The following is a 16,689-nucleotide window of genomic DNA, read 5'->3' on the forward strand; positions in this document are numbered from 1 at the left end:
TACAGCTGTACAATAGGATAGGTCATAGGATTCTGTGCAAACTTTATTCCTAGCTGTTAAATCCCAGATTTGGAGGATGAATGACAAGCTTCCTGTGGTGTTTCCAACCTGTCACTATAAGGTTGATGAACTGCCAGATGACTTGGCTGGTTGTGGTAAGGATAAGAATGTAATGGGGTTGAGAAGCCCTGACTATACCCTGTGATCCTGCTGTGATTTGGCCCATTTGGTATTTCTGATGATTAGTTATTCTGAACTTAAATATCACAGATTCACAGGCATGCTGTTTCAGCTATAATGCTTAGTTTGGATTATAAATGACTCAGAAGCAGGTTTGGCACTTCAGACCAATGTATAAAGCATTTGTTTGACTTTGTCTCTATGGGGATAGTAGATGAGCTTTCTTCCAGTATTTCGCATATCTCCCATCCAACTGAGAATGGAAGACGTAATGTTAAACCAATTAAATAACAGGATAACTGATTTAAACCTTTATTCTTTTTTTTTAATGCAGGTGCATGACACATTACAGAATAGCGTAATAAAGTGTATAAATTGTTGTGTTCCTTTACATGCATCTCTTACAATAAAATCAAGATAATATGTAAATGAATTTAGCTTTTAAATGTTGCTATTGAATTGTTCACTTTTTATTAATTGTTTTTGACCACAATTCTTGACTTGATTTTGGGTTAACAAGCCAACTGTCACTGATTATCTTTCTTGATCTTATAATTGGTTTGCTTAACAAATATAATGAGCCTTTTGTGTGCATATGTAATGCTTGATGTACTTTTATGGGAAAAAAACAGGCAAAGGAGTGATAGATTTCCAGTATAAAATATTTATGAGGCACTGGCAAATTTATGCTTCTGAAGTTTATTCAGTTTCATTATTTCCTATTGCATTAAGATAATGTAACTTTTTTTTTGGTATGTGCTTTGCTGTACTGAAAATATTAAGGAATGATTTTAAACTTTCAGGTATTTAGCTTTTTCTTGTTTGAAAACAGATGTGAAGTTTATATCTGCCTTATTTTTCCCCTTCTTCCCATAAGGGGGGGAGTAGGCAGAAAACTTTCCAGGGCCAGCTGGAGAACGTCCTGGCGCTCCTTATTACTCTCTCAGTACTGTAGATACAGCCAGAGAAGCAGCTGAATGTGGGACCTCATATTGCTGAAGCAAGGGTCCTGTGAGGATATTGGGAAGGCGCAAGCCCTCTCCAACTATTAATAACTGTTACTTGGGATAAGTATTTCCACAAGGTCTCTCTTCCTCCCTTCTCCCCCTCTCCCTCCCTTCTAATAGCTGTCTTAATAAAAGGGTTACTGTTGATGCAGGTACAGCTATGAAATTTCTTTTTCCAATATATTTTTTTACATACTGTACACAGTCTCCTGAATAGTATAAATGTCCTTGGGGAAGGTACTGCTCTACAGTAGTACCCCTGCACAAAACACAAGCAGCAGAACTTTGTAGCATAGAGCTTTCTGCCTTGAGGTACCATGTATTCTGCCTAATTACCTCCCCCACCAGCAGTATAGTCAGAGAAACTCATGCAGCATAGGCCTGGAGTAGTGGTTTCAAAGTCAGAAAAAATTATCAGTAGCACTTGTCTGACTGGATTCTATGGTGTTCGTGCAGGAGACTGTTTGAAGAGGCTTGTCCTCATGGAATAGTTGTCTCGTTTCAAGTTGAATGGCACATCAAAACTGAACACCTGTTCTTCTGCTCCTCTCCCAAGAAGTAAGATACCTTAATTCCTATGAGAAAAGAGAAGTATTTCCAGTGTTTACTAATGCGATTAGATCACTAGTGACACAAATTAATTTGTATGGAAAGATGCTGATGGGATCTTACGGAAATCAGCGGAGTTGCACAAGTTGGTCTGAAGGAATAAGGCCATATGCTAACCTTCCTATGCAGTATCAACTTTCTCATCTTTTTAGCTGCAGATTTTCATTTGTGATGCCACATCATAGAGGTAGTGCCATATGTCTTATGTTCATACTGGACAGAAGGATTTTTATGAATGTTTACCAGGGTAAGAGATCCTATTAGAGAATCCAAAATCCAGGCATAAGGGATGCTCATAACTATATTTGGAAAGTTGGCACTTTCCATTAGCATTAATTTTGGAGTAGCAGTAAGCCACATTAAATAAACCTCCATTTGGGATAGTATAGAGAGCAAATCAAAAGTAAGTAGTATAATTGTATCCAGGCTTCTGTCTGAGTACAGGCATGCAGGGCTGAACTGTGTGATCAGCGCTGACCTGAGGCAGATTAAGTCTAGTATTAACTGGGTTTACAGGCACCCAAAAAGGGTCTGCTGGGGTCAAGCCCCTTCCTCTCTGCCTGCATTTCATGGTGAGGCTACCCACAACCTGTGCCAATACAAAGCATTTTGATACCTTCTCTCTTTAAAGCATGTCCTGTAGACTCTGGATTCCAGTCTCAATGATTCGCATATTAAATGACTAGCCTTTGAGTACAATGCTATTTTTACTCCATACAGAGGTGACAATATTTCACATTGCCCTGGAGCAAGCTCTTATTTTGTCTGTATGCTTTTGTAACTGGCATACGTGTATTTTTTAAAATCTCTATACGTGTGTGTGTGTATCAAGAAATTTAATATATTTTATTTACAAAATGTAAAGTTCCTTGGTCTTTTTCATTGTTTCTTCCAGTTAATATCCCATATCTCAAAGTATTCAACTGAACATAAGCCTGATACTTACAATGTAGTTAGAAAGTAGCCATCTCTGTATAAGACCAACCCAAACATCAGTGTATAGGATAGGCCCTGGTGATAGACCAGGACCATGTTTGCCAAATGAACCACCAGAGCTGGGTGCCTTATGAAAAATGTTTAAATTCAAGGGAAAAGTTAGAATTACTGGCTATGTAATAGCCAAAGGTACTTACCTGAGTGGACTCGAGGCCCCTCAGATACCCAGTGCTCCACATGATACACCTCCAGCTGGAGCTGCTTGTGGCTTCATCTCTCCTTCAGTCCCATGGCCAGCCAGTCTTGTAATGATTTATTTTCCTCTTTGGGTAAATCACCATTTTAAAATGTTTTGCTTGGGGGGTTGTTAGTTTTTGGGGGCGAGGAAGGGGTGTGGGTGGGTTACTGTTGTTTTACAGGGCTGTGAGAACTCTTCATGCTAAGTTGCTTTTCTCCTGGTTCACCCTCATGTTGTTTTCAGACTCTTCTTATAGCTCTTTTTAATGACTTAATAATAAAAGCAATATAAATGGAGGCCAATGTGACCTAGAGGATAAAATGAGGCCAGAAGTCCAGAATGGGGCCCCTTTCTTGGCATATCATTTCTTTTCTCAGCTTCATTTTCCCACTGTAACAACAGAGATGACAACTCTCAGGCCCTTCGTCAAAAGTACATCCAGCTCCTGAAAGGTGTTAAAAAACACAATATACATGTTTTTATATGCGTATTAGGACTCCTCTGTATTGGTTGATTTTACATTTGATTTTATTGACAATGGTTTGTACATGTAGTTAATATATTTTGTTTCCTCAAAGCGTTTTGGTGGCAGCATTTATCAGTTTGTTGGTGAACCCTTTTGTGAGAGAGGTATTATAAGCATAAACTAAGCTGCTACAGGACAGACATGTAGGTGGAGAGAGGGTCTCTGTAGCTCCGACCACCCATCTTCGGGGACTTGTAACACCTCCCTCTAATTTTTTTACCAGGTTATTTGGTGGCTTTGCAGTATAGACAAACAGGATGAAGTCCCACGGTGAATCTCCACTTGTGATGTCGCTGAGATCAGAGCACAGATCTGAGGAGACAAAAAGCAATTTCATCCATCGTCCCTCATTCCCATTGATCCACTCGTTACAGTAGTGTACTCCCGTTACCTTTATATTAACACTGTTAAAAAAATTGTTAAGCCCACCCAACCTGCCCACACGTTTTTCTAGAACTGACCCTTCCGTATATGCTAACGGAGATTTTCCTTGGACAGACGGCAGTTTTACTGTAGCTCTAACTGCGGCTTACATCAGTAGGTCAGCGGGAAGTTTGGCACACAGGGGATATGCAACAGGTTCCCAAAGGAGCCTTGAAATGGTTTGTGCCCAGGTCTTCGATAATGCTTCTGGGAGACCGGGTCAGACTAGGTTTAAACAGGATTAGGTTAAAGTAGCTTTTCCCTGGTTGTATTTTTAAGTACCATGAGATTTATGAGGGGAAAGTAGGTTTATGGAAAAATCTTGATCCCTGTCAGTCAGGTTACAGCCTTTGGTGTTAAGAGGAAGGCTGAGATGGTTCCTTTGACTGATGTCTCAGACTCATCTGATGGACAATATCCATATCAAATTGTGTATTTTTGCTAGCAGCCCACCTTTTGATTGACTGTGCTGCTCACAGACGATGAGCCAGACAAACCTGCCCAGAGTCTGCAGTCCTTCAGCTCTGGTCCCATGCATACCTGGTGGCAAAGGGGTGATTCGGGCCATGATGCCATCAAGCGTGCATGTCACCCTACCCAGAGAAAACTTCAGTTTCCGGTTCTGTAGCGAAGCAGGCGCGTCCGTGGCAAGCTAAGGTTAACCTGATATGTGTGCTAAATGTAGGGCTTCCTCCCACCCGTGGCCCTGGGCACTTGTTCCCTCCTCCTCCTTTACCAGAGCCCTTGTGCTTCGCTGACCGGCGCTGAAGTGTTTCTGCAAACTAACCCAAAACTTGGGGTGTTTTTCTGCCAGTTTGCAGCAGCTTGAGAGGAGCTCAGTGAGTACCGGGTTTCTGCAGGGCAGCCGGAGAGGTGAGACCCCCACGCGCGGGCGAGTGGCATTGTAGCTGCCATTAGTAACTCGCTCACGTGTAGGCACCTGGCAAAAAACCAAATGATCAACAGTGGGAACAGGCATGAGAGGAGCTGACTCCTCCGCAAGATTTTCTATGCTAGTGAATTTGGAAATTATATTGTGTGAGGAAATGGCCGGGAGGTACGTGTTAATTAACTCAGCTTTAGGCACTTAACGTAAGCAGAGGTTGCTGTGTTTGACCGCTTGCCACCTGGAGGCGGTGAGTCCCAGGTCGGCACCACGTTGCCTCTCGGCGCAGACCAACCTTCGGTCAACAGAGATGTTTCACTCTCCTGTACAAATTCCTGCTGGGGACCAAGGGTTAGACCAGCGAGTGATACCAGCAGCGCTTTTACAGCCCTGCTCCTTCGCATTTCCCGCGTGTGTGGGCAAGCGTGGCCGCCCTGCCGAAGCGAGGCGTCGGCGAAGCCCAGACGGGGCAAGCGAGGACACAGGCTGCAGCTGCGCCCCCGTCCCAGCGTGTGCCACCGCTCCCGGGCCGGTTCAGTCCAAATGGCCCCGGTTAGCAAGCTGTATTTTAAAGAGCGTTGGTGAACACCGCTCTGAAATACCTGTGTACTGCTGTGTGTTTTTATGGAGCCTGAATTTACCCACACACACCTTCCAGCACACTTTGCAACCTGCCCCTTAAAAAGCTTCAATCGCTGCCGCTTCAGCTCCGGAAGCTGCTGCATCGCATCCACACCAAGCAATAAAATCAGCAACGTGCAGGAATTCCCCTGCTCGTGGACTTGTCACGTTTCTGCTCCCAAATATCCACCTCCGAGCCCAGAAACGCCCCACGTGTCACCCCTGCGGCTGCTTCCCGCTGCCCTCTGCTCTCCCCCTTCGTTTCAGCAGCGTAGCAGCACTGAAGCAAACCCGTCCCTACTCCACTTACAGCAGCTCACGTGGTGTGGAAAGCTGCTGCGGGGGTTATTTTTTAACTAACCGAAGTTGAAGACTATGCCAAGAACATATCTTCGCAGAGCTTATTAGTACCGGGGAAAGAAAGTTAATATATGCACAGCCGGCTTCTGCGTGTAAGCAGTATGCTGTTTTGGGCTAGAAATCGAGGGCTATTTTTAAAAACGGCTGACACAAGAATATCATTATTGACTGTAAACCCTAAGCAGTCAGGGTAACTTCCACTCTTTTTCTGCTAACTGTGCCCTTTTTTCAGGGCATGTTTTCACTATCATAAGCTAAGCTACAGAGTTCCTTTTATCTTTTCGAGCAAACACAATTTTTGCTAAGTGCAAAATGAAATCACTGTGTTTTGCCAAACTTGTTTTTTTTTCTTGAGAGTCTTGTAGGCATTGAAGCGATGCCTCTGCTGTCTGAGTGCATCTTCTTGCACTTGTGGCTCTGTTCTCCGTGAAAGTTGGGTCCGAAAATCCCTTCCTTCTGCTCCCCCGCTTGAGCTGTGTGAGCGCTGCCCCCTGAGCCGCGCTGCCGTGGCCATCGCCCCGCCGGGCTGAGCCTCCTCCGGCCCCCGCCAGCCTCTCCCCAGTGACTCAGCAGCCAAATAAACTCACTTAACAGCTTTCCCCCCACCCTGCCCGTCTTTACAAGGAAATTCAATACGAGGAAATCGCCTTTACAAGGAAACTGGAATAAAATATATATATACATATATGACAGGTGATTCACCTTTCCCAAGGCCACAGGCTAAGGACAAAGCTGCTCCACGTGTTTATTTAAAGAAACCCTCAGGAACGTCAGCTCTTCGCTGAGCAAAGTTTCAAGGCTGAGCAAACGTTTTGGGCAGGCGTATTTATTTTATCTCAATCGGCAGCGCAAAGCGCCAGCATCGCCAGGTCCGAACGCCTCGGCCGTACCCGCAGCGTGCCGGCCAGGCGCAGAGCGGCCTCTCGCAGCCCAGAGGAGTGTCTCCAGAGCGGCGTTATCCGAGGTGCCCAAACCGTGGCCGAGCGCGGCTGCGTCACCCCCCAGCTCAGCTGCACGGTGAAGGGGGACCCCGTAAGCGACTGATCCAGACACTGGCCGGACAAAACTACCTGAGCAGGACGCGCACCAGCATGAGCGATTTCCCACCCATCCCCTCTCCAGAGAAGACTGAATCCCCCCAGCTTTATTTTTTTGGAAAAAAAAAAAAAAGAATCGTTTCTTCTGATTTTTGTTTTGAAATTATTCTTTTACTTTTCAAAGCGAGGAAGGCAGAGTGTCTGTGATATGCCATCGTCCTTTACAGGACACCTGACTGAATTTTGCCCAAGTCTGAGCGGATATGTGAGATCTTTTAAAGCAAAGGTTTCTCCCAGCTGCCCAGGCAACCTGCCAGGGGAACAAGACAAGAAAATCAGGGAAACTGCAAGGGAAACAATTTCTTGAGGGGGAGGGGGGGGGGATTTCTTTTTGCTGCCTTATGATTTTGTGAAAGTTTGCAGCCTGGAGCTGTGTGCCCTGCTAAGGTGATCCAGCATGCCAGCAAGCTTCCATAATAGCATTTGTTCTGTTTTTATGATGACAGGGAAAAAAAAAAAACTCTTAAAATATGAGACTCAAAGTGCAGATATCTTAATCCGCGGTGTCGTGTTTCCCTGTTGCTTCGGTACCGAAATGGGCACGGATGTGCTAAGCGTGAGGACCCTCCGCCCGGGAAGTGGCCCAGGGAAAGGCAGAGGGGAGCGTGGGAGCTGTTTATCCCGAGGAGAGACACCACACGAATCAGGCTCCTACTGAATTTTCCCTGATTATTAGTGTGCATTTGTGTGGGCAGCGGAGGAATCCGCTTGTTAAATATCTCTTGGAAATCTGTTAGCTCAGCCTCCGACTTTTGGAGGTAAAGAAGCAGAGATTTAGCGAACAGAAGCCCCCAAGCGATCACTGGGGAGATATCGGCTGTTGGGGTGCAGCGCCCTGAGTCCCCTTCGTAAACACCTTTCCATGCTGTTGAGGCCAAAAGCGGAATGATTTTGCAGCACATTACGGCTGCAGAAAGCTTCAGCCAGAAGCTGTTTGACAGCGACTGATGTCGCTGTGCGTCATGACAGCTTTGAGGCTAGCAGGCTGTGGCACCGTCATCTGCAGACACGTGGCCTGGGAAGGCCAACGAGAGTGAACGGTTGCATGTTTGAACTTCAGTATAACAGGATATGTAAGTCTTATCAAAGGCACTGTAGTGGTTACTGCAACGTAATTCTAGATAACACCAAGGACCTCGGTTTGTATCCTTTTTCCACAAGAGATGTCCAGCTGAAATTTTCAGGGTCTTGGAGTGCACGTGGGAATTTCAAGGTTGCATTACGAGCTTGGAGCTGGAAAACTAGTTGTGAACTCTTCTCCTCGCTGGATACTAACATCATGCAGCTGCTTATCCATTCATCCCCGCGTCCCACGCTCGTCACCATGGTATCTGCATGTTTGCCTAATTGTACTTGGAGGACAATTGAGAAAACAAAATGTGATCTTTCTGAGGGCTCCTAGGAATAGTGTCAGGGAGTATGAATAATGATTCAAAGAGACATTTTGCACATCTATTTGCAATCCAAACCATTCTAACTTTGAATTTGCTGGGGTCACAGCTCAAGTACAGCCGTGGTTTCGTGCAGGTTTTTGAACTCGTCCCAGAACATCAGGTTTTGGTAGTGCTCAGGGGCCGCACGTCAGCAGGAATTCACAAAACAGCTCTAGAAGGGCTTGTGAAGAGCAAAATAGCGGTGAGCTGTGGTTCCTGTTCCTCTCATGTCCATATTATGGGGATGAAATAATCTTTTTCTTATTGTATCCCTATCAATCAGAAAAAGATCTCCTTTTAATAATTAGGTTTTACATAAGTAAGGGCTGGTGGAGAGGAAGGAGAAAACCTCCTGCTACAGCTACAGCTCTCTTCTTCCCTCTCTTCTCCCCCTCCTCGTCCCCCGTTCCACCCACCCTGTCTGTGAAGGAAAGAGAAACCCCAGACAGGTGATTTTGGTAATAGGTCCACGAGCCCAGCGGGGAGAGGGCCCAAGTCCCCAGGCGGGGAGGCGGCAGAGCCGACGCCGTCGGCCCCTTGCACAGCTCGTGCAACATGTTCTGCTGCTGCCAGCTCTGGGGAATGGTCCGTGCTGTCTGCAGCAGAGCTACCACCAGCTGCGACTCCATGTGCTGCCTGTGAAACCGGTCCAGGTCACTTCGTATTTAATTAGCTGTCCAGCCCCAAGCTTCCTCTGGCCAAATTGCAAAATAAATGAATGAAAACATTTTTTTTTTTTTGGGGGGGGGGGGGGATAAATCCAAGCCAAAATAGTAAGAAACACAAAAGATTCCTAATTTTCCTTCTCACCAATTTTAACAACAGCGTCACTAATGAAGAAGGTGACAATTATTAGCTGTAGCTCGCAGTGCGGGGACTAGGAGAGCGTACAACGGCATGTTCACGCAGCCGGTTTAAAACAAATAGAAGAAAATATTGGGTCACCCAACACATAAGACTCACTGTCACAGGGTGCTACAGAGAGCCAAAATGTGGATGGCTTCAGGGAGGAGTCAGACAAGCTGCGGAACTAAACCACACCGTTCTGCTGCAACGCTGGCTTGGAAACTCCTGAACTCGCTTGCTGGAAGCAGGCAGGGTCACCGGGGAAGGCTCGCACGGTGTCTCTGCTGCCTCCCCACGCGTCCACGGCTACCAACCCCGCTAGAAACAGGAGGAGGCCGGTGCCAGGCAGCCCTTTGGGCGGAGGCCGCGGCGCGGTGAGATGGCGGCAGCGTGCTGACGGAGGCGCCCGGCTTCCCCAGGCGAAGAGGGAGACGCCGTGAACAGCTCTTGGGTTACTGAGCTGCCTCCCCTTTGCCACAGTTCCCTCTGGATGGGGTTTTTTTGGCAAACAAACGAGCATTTCCCCCCCAGACGGAAGGGCCAGGCTCACCTGCAGGACGGCTGAAGCCCCCGTGCACTGCGTGGGAGCCGGTGGTGGCACTCGGGAGGAGACTCCTTCCAGCCGCCCGGACGCCTGCGTAGTCTCTTACCCCAGCAGCATTTACCGAGCAACGTGTGCCAGGAGCAAATGATCTCTGTTTGCGGGGGGGGGGCTTTATTTTCCTGTGTTCAGTCGTACTTGGGTTAGCAGAGGCCACCAAACAGCCACTAGCTTGCAGGAGCTTCCTGTTGCTGACCACCTAAGCTGGATTTAGCTGATACCCTAGCAGTGACAGGCCATGCGCTAATTATAGGAACAGCTGTTTTCAGCATCCTAGAAAAATGATCCCGGACTGACACCCAGAAACCACGGCTCCTGTGATCTCTCAGCTGAGCACCCACCTTGCTTTCTGCTCAGAAACACAAATTATTTCATTTGAAGCCCCTGCTGGATTCATTTTGATCTGGAAAATACGATAACACTGATTCAGGCAAGCACATACTGATAGAAATGTGTTTTAAATCAAACTGAAGGAGTAAACAATACATTAACAGGATTTCTCAGCTTCCCTGGCTTGTCATATTGTTGCATTACCCTTAAAATAAAGTCAGTAGCAGTAGTATGAGGTGCGGCATGACAGCAGAGAGAGAGAGAGAGAGAGTGTGTGTGTGTGTGTGTGGAGGAGGTTCACGTACCTACTTCAGGCACGCAGTTCGCACACCGCAGGTTGTCGCCTGGAAATGCCGGCTCCGCTCCCCAGCAACTAGAGCAAGAGCTCAGGTGCCTAAATGAAACGCTCGAAAATAGGAGGTGCGAAGCTGTGCTCGCCCGACATGCCACATGGATTACTGTATGCCAGGGCATGCAATGTCCTAGGAATTACTGTGTAAGGGAGGAGACCTCCTCGCAGTGCTATATCCCACCTCCACTGCTTGTATTTATGGTCCTTCGAGATGCTCAGCAGCATGTGCGGTGGGGCATCCGAGGTGGCAGCCTTGCCTTTCGCATTCCCATCTGCACGAATGCCCATCTTTCGCTTTACCATTACTGTGCCTCATCCCTTTCGCACACTGAGAACATGCGTCTCGCATTACCGCTCACCCCCGCGCATGGCCGCAACAGATGCTCTTTGCTCAAGTGGGGATTAAAAATGCTCCTGAAAGCACATTTAAAATAAATTCTACTTTTTCCCTTTCTTGTTTGGGGTTAAAAGGGAGTGCAAACGCAGGAGTATTACCATAAGGACGTCCCCGCGCAGAGGCTCTGGGATGACCACGCGGGATGAAGGGGCTGCAGGAGGTGTCTTTGCGCCCTGGGGCAGCTGGTGCAGGGCTGGCGTGGGAAAGGGCCGCAGGTCAATAAATACATGGAGGGAGGAGATAAGTAAGCGGGAAGGAAAAGATCTAGTTACGCTTAAGGCCCATCCCAGCATGGGACTAAGAGGTATAAACTTTGCAGAGAAAGTGAGGCTGGAAATGAAGAGGGGTCTGACCACCTGACCCACTGCTCTGTCCTCAAACCTGCCAGTGCCACCAGCCACCATCTGACTTTGCTTTTAGTGGTAACTAATCTGTAAAGCACTTCAAAGGAAATTTTATACTTGGTAGTATTTCCACATCCTTAGCAACTTGAGTCCAGGTTCACCCTTGGTTTTCCTCTCAGAAATCCGCTATGTTACTGAGACTAATTCGGGAGGCAGGGAGTGAGGTACCACTGGCTGCTGAGTGCCGTTGCGATGCTAATAGCGGGCTTTGCTGAACTCACAAGACAGGATTAAGCAGTCTTTCAAGGGAAAAATAATCCACAATTAGACTTGCTGAGGCTGTTTTAAAGGTGAGCTACACTTGTGATGCATAAAGATGAAGAAGAGGAGGAGGCAGAAAGGCAGAAATGGGCTTTACCATCCCTTCTCCCATTCCTCAGGCTGTTACCCATTTGCTTCTCTTTCCATCACCTCAAAAATCACATTTGCTTTCTTCTTGCCCAGCAGCATCTCTCTCTGTGGCAAAAGATCAGTATTACCAAACCAGTTGGTAATTGGTTCCAACTGGGATTTGGGTTTTTTCTTTCAGTCTAAATGCAATTTTCAGGGCCTAAATACCGTGGTTTCTTTGGGCAGTTGTGGCATCTTCTACAACGCAGAGCTCAGAGCACTGCACGAAGGGTTGTTCAAAGCAGTACTGCAGCTTTTATACACTACAGTTCCTAAAATTCTTACACTTTGCTTCCCTGAATTTTAGCTCTTTCTTACTCCAGCTGTTACTAATCTGTGGCTCAGATTTTTTTAGTGGAATGTCACTGGGGAAAAAAAAGAAGGTGTGAAATGGTGCTAAGTGTGCAGAGCAGTAGCTGTGCATTGCTTGCAGCAATTTTTTTTCTCTAGTTCTGCATTGAAGGGGTTGTTACGGTCACAAGTAGTGGTTGTACATGGCATGGCTACAATGCACTGTCAAGGGGCTGTAGCCCACCTGGGGGCTAGGATGGCAGTAGGTCCATGCTAGCACAGCCTCAAGGACAAGCTGTTTGGATCAGGGGACGGGGAAGGGCCCCTTCTTGCCCTCCCTCTGGTAAAGGTGACCTGCTGCGGGAGGTAGAGGTGTGGAGGCACTGGGCACGGCGATTGCACAGGATACCAGGGAGAGAGCAGCATGTGTGCCCCATGGCTGTGAGTTCCTCCTCTTTTCCTTTTCCTTTTCTTTTTCCTTTCCTTTTTTCTTTTTCCTTTTCCTTTTTCCTTCCTTTTCCTTTTCTTTCCTTTCCTTTTTCTTTTCCTTTTTTTCTTTTTCTTTTTCTTTTTCTTTTTTCTTTTCTTCTTCTCCTCTCCTCTCCTCCTTCCTTCTTTCGCCCTCCCTCTTCCCTCCCTCCCTGCCTCCCCGCCTCCCCGCGCTCCCGGGCGCCGCCGCCCCCCGGCGGCAGCAGCGGGCGGTGCCGCCGCTCGGCCCGGCCCGGCCCGGCCCGGTCCGACGCTGCAGCCCGCGGCGGCGCCGCGGTGCGGTGGCGGCCCCGGGGCGGTGTCTGAGGGAAGGTGCCCCGGGTGCTGCGCCGCCGCCGCCTTCCCGAAACAGCCGCTGCTCTCGCCCCGGCCACAGCGAGTGCTTTCCTACCGCAGCTGATCGTGAATGTCGGCTCAAAAAACAAAGCTTAAATAAGCCTATTGGGGGAAAAATAGGAACATTTCTTCTCTGCGTAGTCAAACAGAAATCTCCTAGCTACCAACAATGCTTTTGCTTAAAAGTGGCCATTTTTTGCTTTTAAGGGGGAAGAAAAAAATCATTTTGATTACTCTGAACAAAGACCATCTGAAAAACATAACCTTAGAGGCACTTGAAATGACATTTTCATTTGTTTGCTAGTTTTTTGTTCAACCCCAGAACTGAATAATTACTCACCAGTTCTGCTTCTGGCTCAAGTGGGGAAATATGTGCAATTTGCAAGCTAAAATGGCATCTAAGTAGTACTTAGTGTGCATCTTGTGAAATTATCTGTTACTTCGCATGCGAGTTAGCATGAAAGGTGCTTGTTCACATACCAAAAATTCATCGACACATCTATTGCCCTTAAGATGCTAATATCTAGCATATGAAAAACACACATGCTCTTCACATGCATGCCTTCACATGGTATGTCCTATAAATTGTGTAGCAATGATATGAAAGACACCTTTAAAAAGTGAAAAATCATCTAAACTGTCTGTTCTGACTTCTTTTACAAAGTAATCAGGAAAATTTCCTGAAAGGAAACATTTCTCCTTCTTTACTTGTTATTTTCCCTTTATAACCAGGGGCTGCTGCCACCACTAGAGGGAAACAATAAATAATGTGCCTGCGAGAGCAACAGAAGCGCCATTAATTTGTCTGAACTAAATAAAAGAAAGACTTACTTGTTTATTTGTTCCCCTCCTCCCCATTCCCTTGTTTATTTTTGTAATGGGAATAGCTTTATGGCCGGACCATAATAAGGCCAGAGGAAATGTAATTGGGGCCAGGTAGCGGCAAATACCGCGGGGGCCCCTGCAGCGTTATGGAGCAGTAACTCCAGCTCGCGGCAGCCCCTGTCCTGGCCGGGGCAGACGCTGAGCCTCCAAACTTGGCGATTTCTGGGTGCTGCCTCTCATGCCCAGCTTAAAAATTGGCAGGGCTCACCCTGCTGCTTGCATATGGCCAAGGATATTCCTTCTTTCTATTAATGGCAAGCACGTGTTCACCGGGAAGGGGAGTCTCCCGGTCGCGGTGCGGTGCCCGGGAAGGAGGCAGGGAACTGCGAGGTGAAGCAGCCACCTGGGAGCCACAAATGCTCGAAACATGGGGAAAGGCACTGACACTGCCTCACCGGGGCCGTGCGCTGCTCGACAACGCCGCCGCTGCCCTTCTGCTCTCCACCTGGAGCGGTCCGCGGCAGAAGTCGCCCCCTTAACCTCCAGCCGTTACTGCAGATGAGGGTGGCGGCTGCGGCTGCGACTCCTCAAAGGGTTTTACAAAGCGGAGTGGGAGGATGATACCAACATCTGTCCTTGTCAAAGAGGGAAAACTGAGAAGTTTATGAAGTTGCAAAGAAAGTCAGTAGTGCTGCTAGGGCAAAATCAGCTCATTCGAGCATGGGGTATGCAAGCACAGCAATTTGGATACGGTTTTATTCAGAAAGTTTGAGATGGGGTCAAAGCAAGGATGTCCGAGCGGCTGGGGCACCAGCGCAGGGGTGCAGGATATTTGCTCAGCGTCTTGCTCCGCACTAGGTCTCCTGGGAGAGTTTGGGCTAACCATGCACGTCGCCCACACGGCGAGGGGTCCAAGCAACCTCCAGGGCACCACGCTTGAGGGAACAAGCCCTGGTAGCAGGCTGAGATGGAGCGCGTGAACCTCCATACAACGAGGCTGGGAACGTCACCGACACACGTAGCCCCACAGCCTCGGCACGAGGCAGCGTTCACACCGCACACTCGGCTCTCATGTGGCACATCTGCTCGCAGTTTCACAGGCCGTAAAAATATAGCAACGGTGCCTGCTACCTTCAACATACAGCTGCGGTCAGATCAGGTAGGGAGGCTGGGAAGCTCTGGCGAGGGACCGCGTGGTGGTGAGGCGTATCTTGGCGGCAGCGCAGCGCCCGGGGAGCTGCCAGGCAGAGTGGACGTAGGCATCTACAGTCAAGACACTGCGACCTTCTTGGAAAACGCAGCTAAATGATTCCTCAAACACAAAGGAACCTGAGTGATTTCATGAAATATGTATGTAACATTTACTGTGGACATCATTATTTTCTGTATCTGAAAGACAGCCTGTGGGTCAATGCCCATAGGAGAAAGGCATGTTTGTCTTCATACTGCGGTTCTGAACTCTGTTGGTTAAAAAATCTAAAAATGCAGTTATAAATGCAAGAGAAAACCGAAAAATGAACTATTTGCACTGGGATCAGGTATTATTTGCATCCTTCAATGAAAAACTAGCAACATTCGCCGCTCTTTCCCTGGCAGCAATAGTTCATGGGGTATTTTCTGCTTAAACACTTAACAAATGATATCTTCTGGCATATACGGAAAAGAAAGAAAAAATACACGGCAAAATCTTCCGAGATTCATGGTTGTGCTTTCATTTGAGAAATGGAAGCACACCTTTCTCAGGACAGGAGAAGCAGTACTATTTCTTTAACACGTAGAGTTTCTGCAAAGCCTCAGTATAGATGATGGGCTCTGCACTAGCAATAAGGAAAAAAAGTGCAGGCCTTCTCCTTACCCATTTCTGTTGTGTTCAGCCGGACCACAGCTTAAAGTTTGTTTCTATAGCCTTTGCAAATGTGACACTAACGAGTGAGCTTGGTAGGATGTGACCTGCAGAATAGCTAAATGTGAGAGCAAACGCCTGCCTACGCTAGGAACTATTCCTCCAGGAGGAGCAGGGGACAGCTGTGCCTTTTTAGGGAGCTATTTAAACATCTCTGGCCTTAGTTGATTTTAAGTTCATTGGGCCATCTAGTGTAATCAGCGTATGAGATGAAGAGTTGGTGACTCTTGTACCATTCTGCTGTGCTAAGGGATCATTCAGAGCATCCTTTTTTGTGTGTACAAACCTGAGCAAAGGATGAGCTGGGGAACAGGACTTGCTCCACTCTGTTCAGGGGGTGGCAGCAGAGGCTGGTATCTGTTATTTAGCCTACGGTGAATACAGCACACTGCTCTAAGGTTCATTTTCCTCTAGTTTATGCAATGCTTTATCTCCACTCTCAGAGGCAGTCTTTAACCAAATCTCCGTAACTTACATCCTGCCAATAATGTCTTGCTTTTTAAGAACATGAAGAATGTGCTAGTTAGAAGAATGTGAAGGAGGAACAAACATGTATCTTTTAAAGGTGAACAACAACATAAACTGAATTGCAATAATAAATTGCAACAAGAGAATTGATTCAAGGGACAGGCTTTATAATTCAGCAATTACAAGCATTTATACTATGCTCAAGTTCTGCAACCAAAATGTATTTTACAGCCTACATTAGCAAGTTGTACTGTACAGTAAGCGCATACAGCAGAACAGATGGTATTAAGGACTTGACCTTCACACTACACATTTTGGGCATTTATTATGGACTAGCTCTGGTCCAGTCCCATGGATTGAATATCCACTGCACATAGTAGGTGCACTACCTAAGCACATCTTCTGTTTTATTTAAAAGCAATGCAGTTGTGCACTCCAACGCTACTCCATGATGCAAAGCAAAATGCAGAAAGTGGAGATGACTGGGGGACCCAGACAGCTCACTCTTGCTCTCAACTAAAATGCTGATGATGCACCCGCTGGCTTTCAAAACGGAGCATTTAATAAAAGGCAGCTTTGCACATACACAGGTAGGCCTGCTTGAAAGCTCTTCCTGAACTAATGTTTTTGAAAAAAATATGAAAAGAAGCCATGAATAATGTCACAATATTTTCACAAGCTTGCTTATGCAAATGCCTGTGTATGCATTTTGTGAATGTAAATCATCAAATTAACCACCTG

Source organism: Dromaius novaehollandiae, chromosome W (assembly GCF_036370855.1).
Source record: "Dromaius novaehollandiae isolate bDroNov1 chromosome W, bDroNov1.hap1, whole genome shotgun sequence".
NCBI lineage: Eukaryota > Metazoa > Chordata > Aves > Casuariiformes > Dromaiidae > Dromaius > Dromaius novaehollandiae.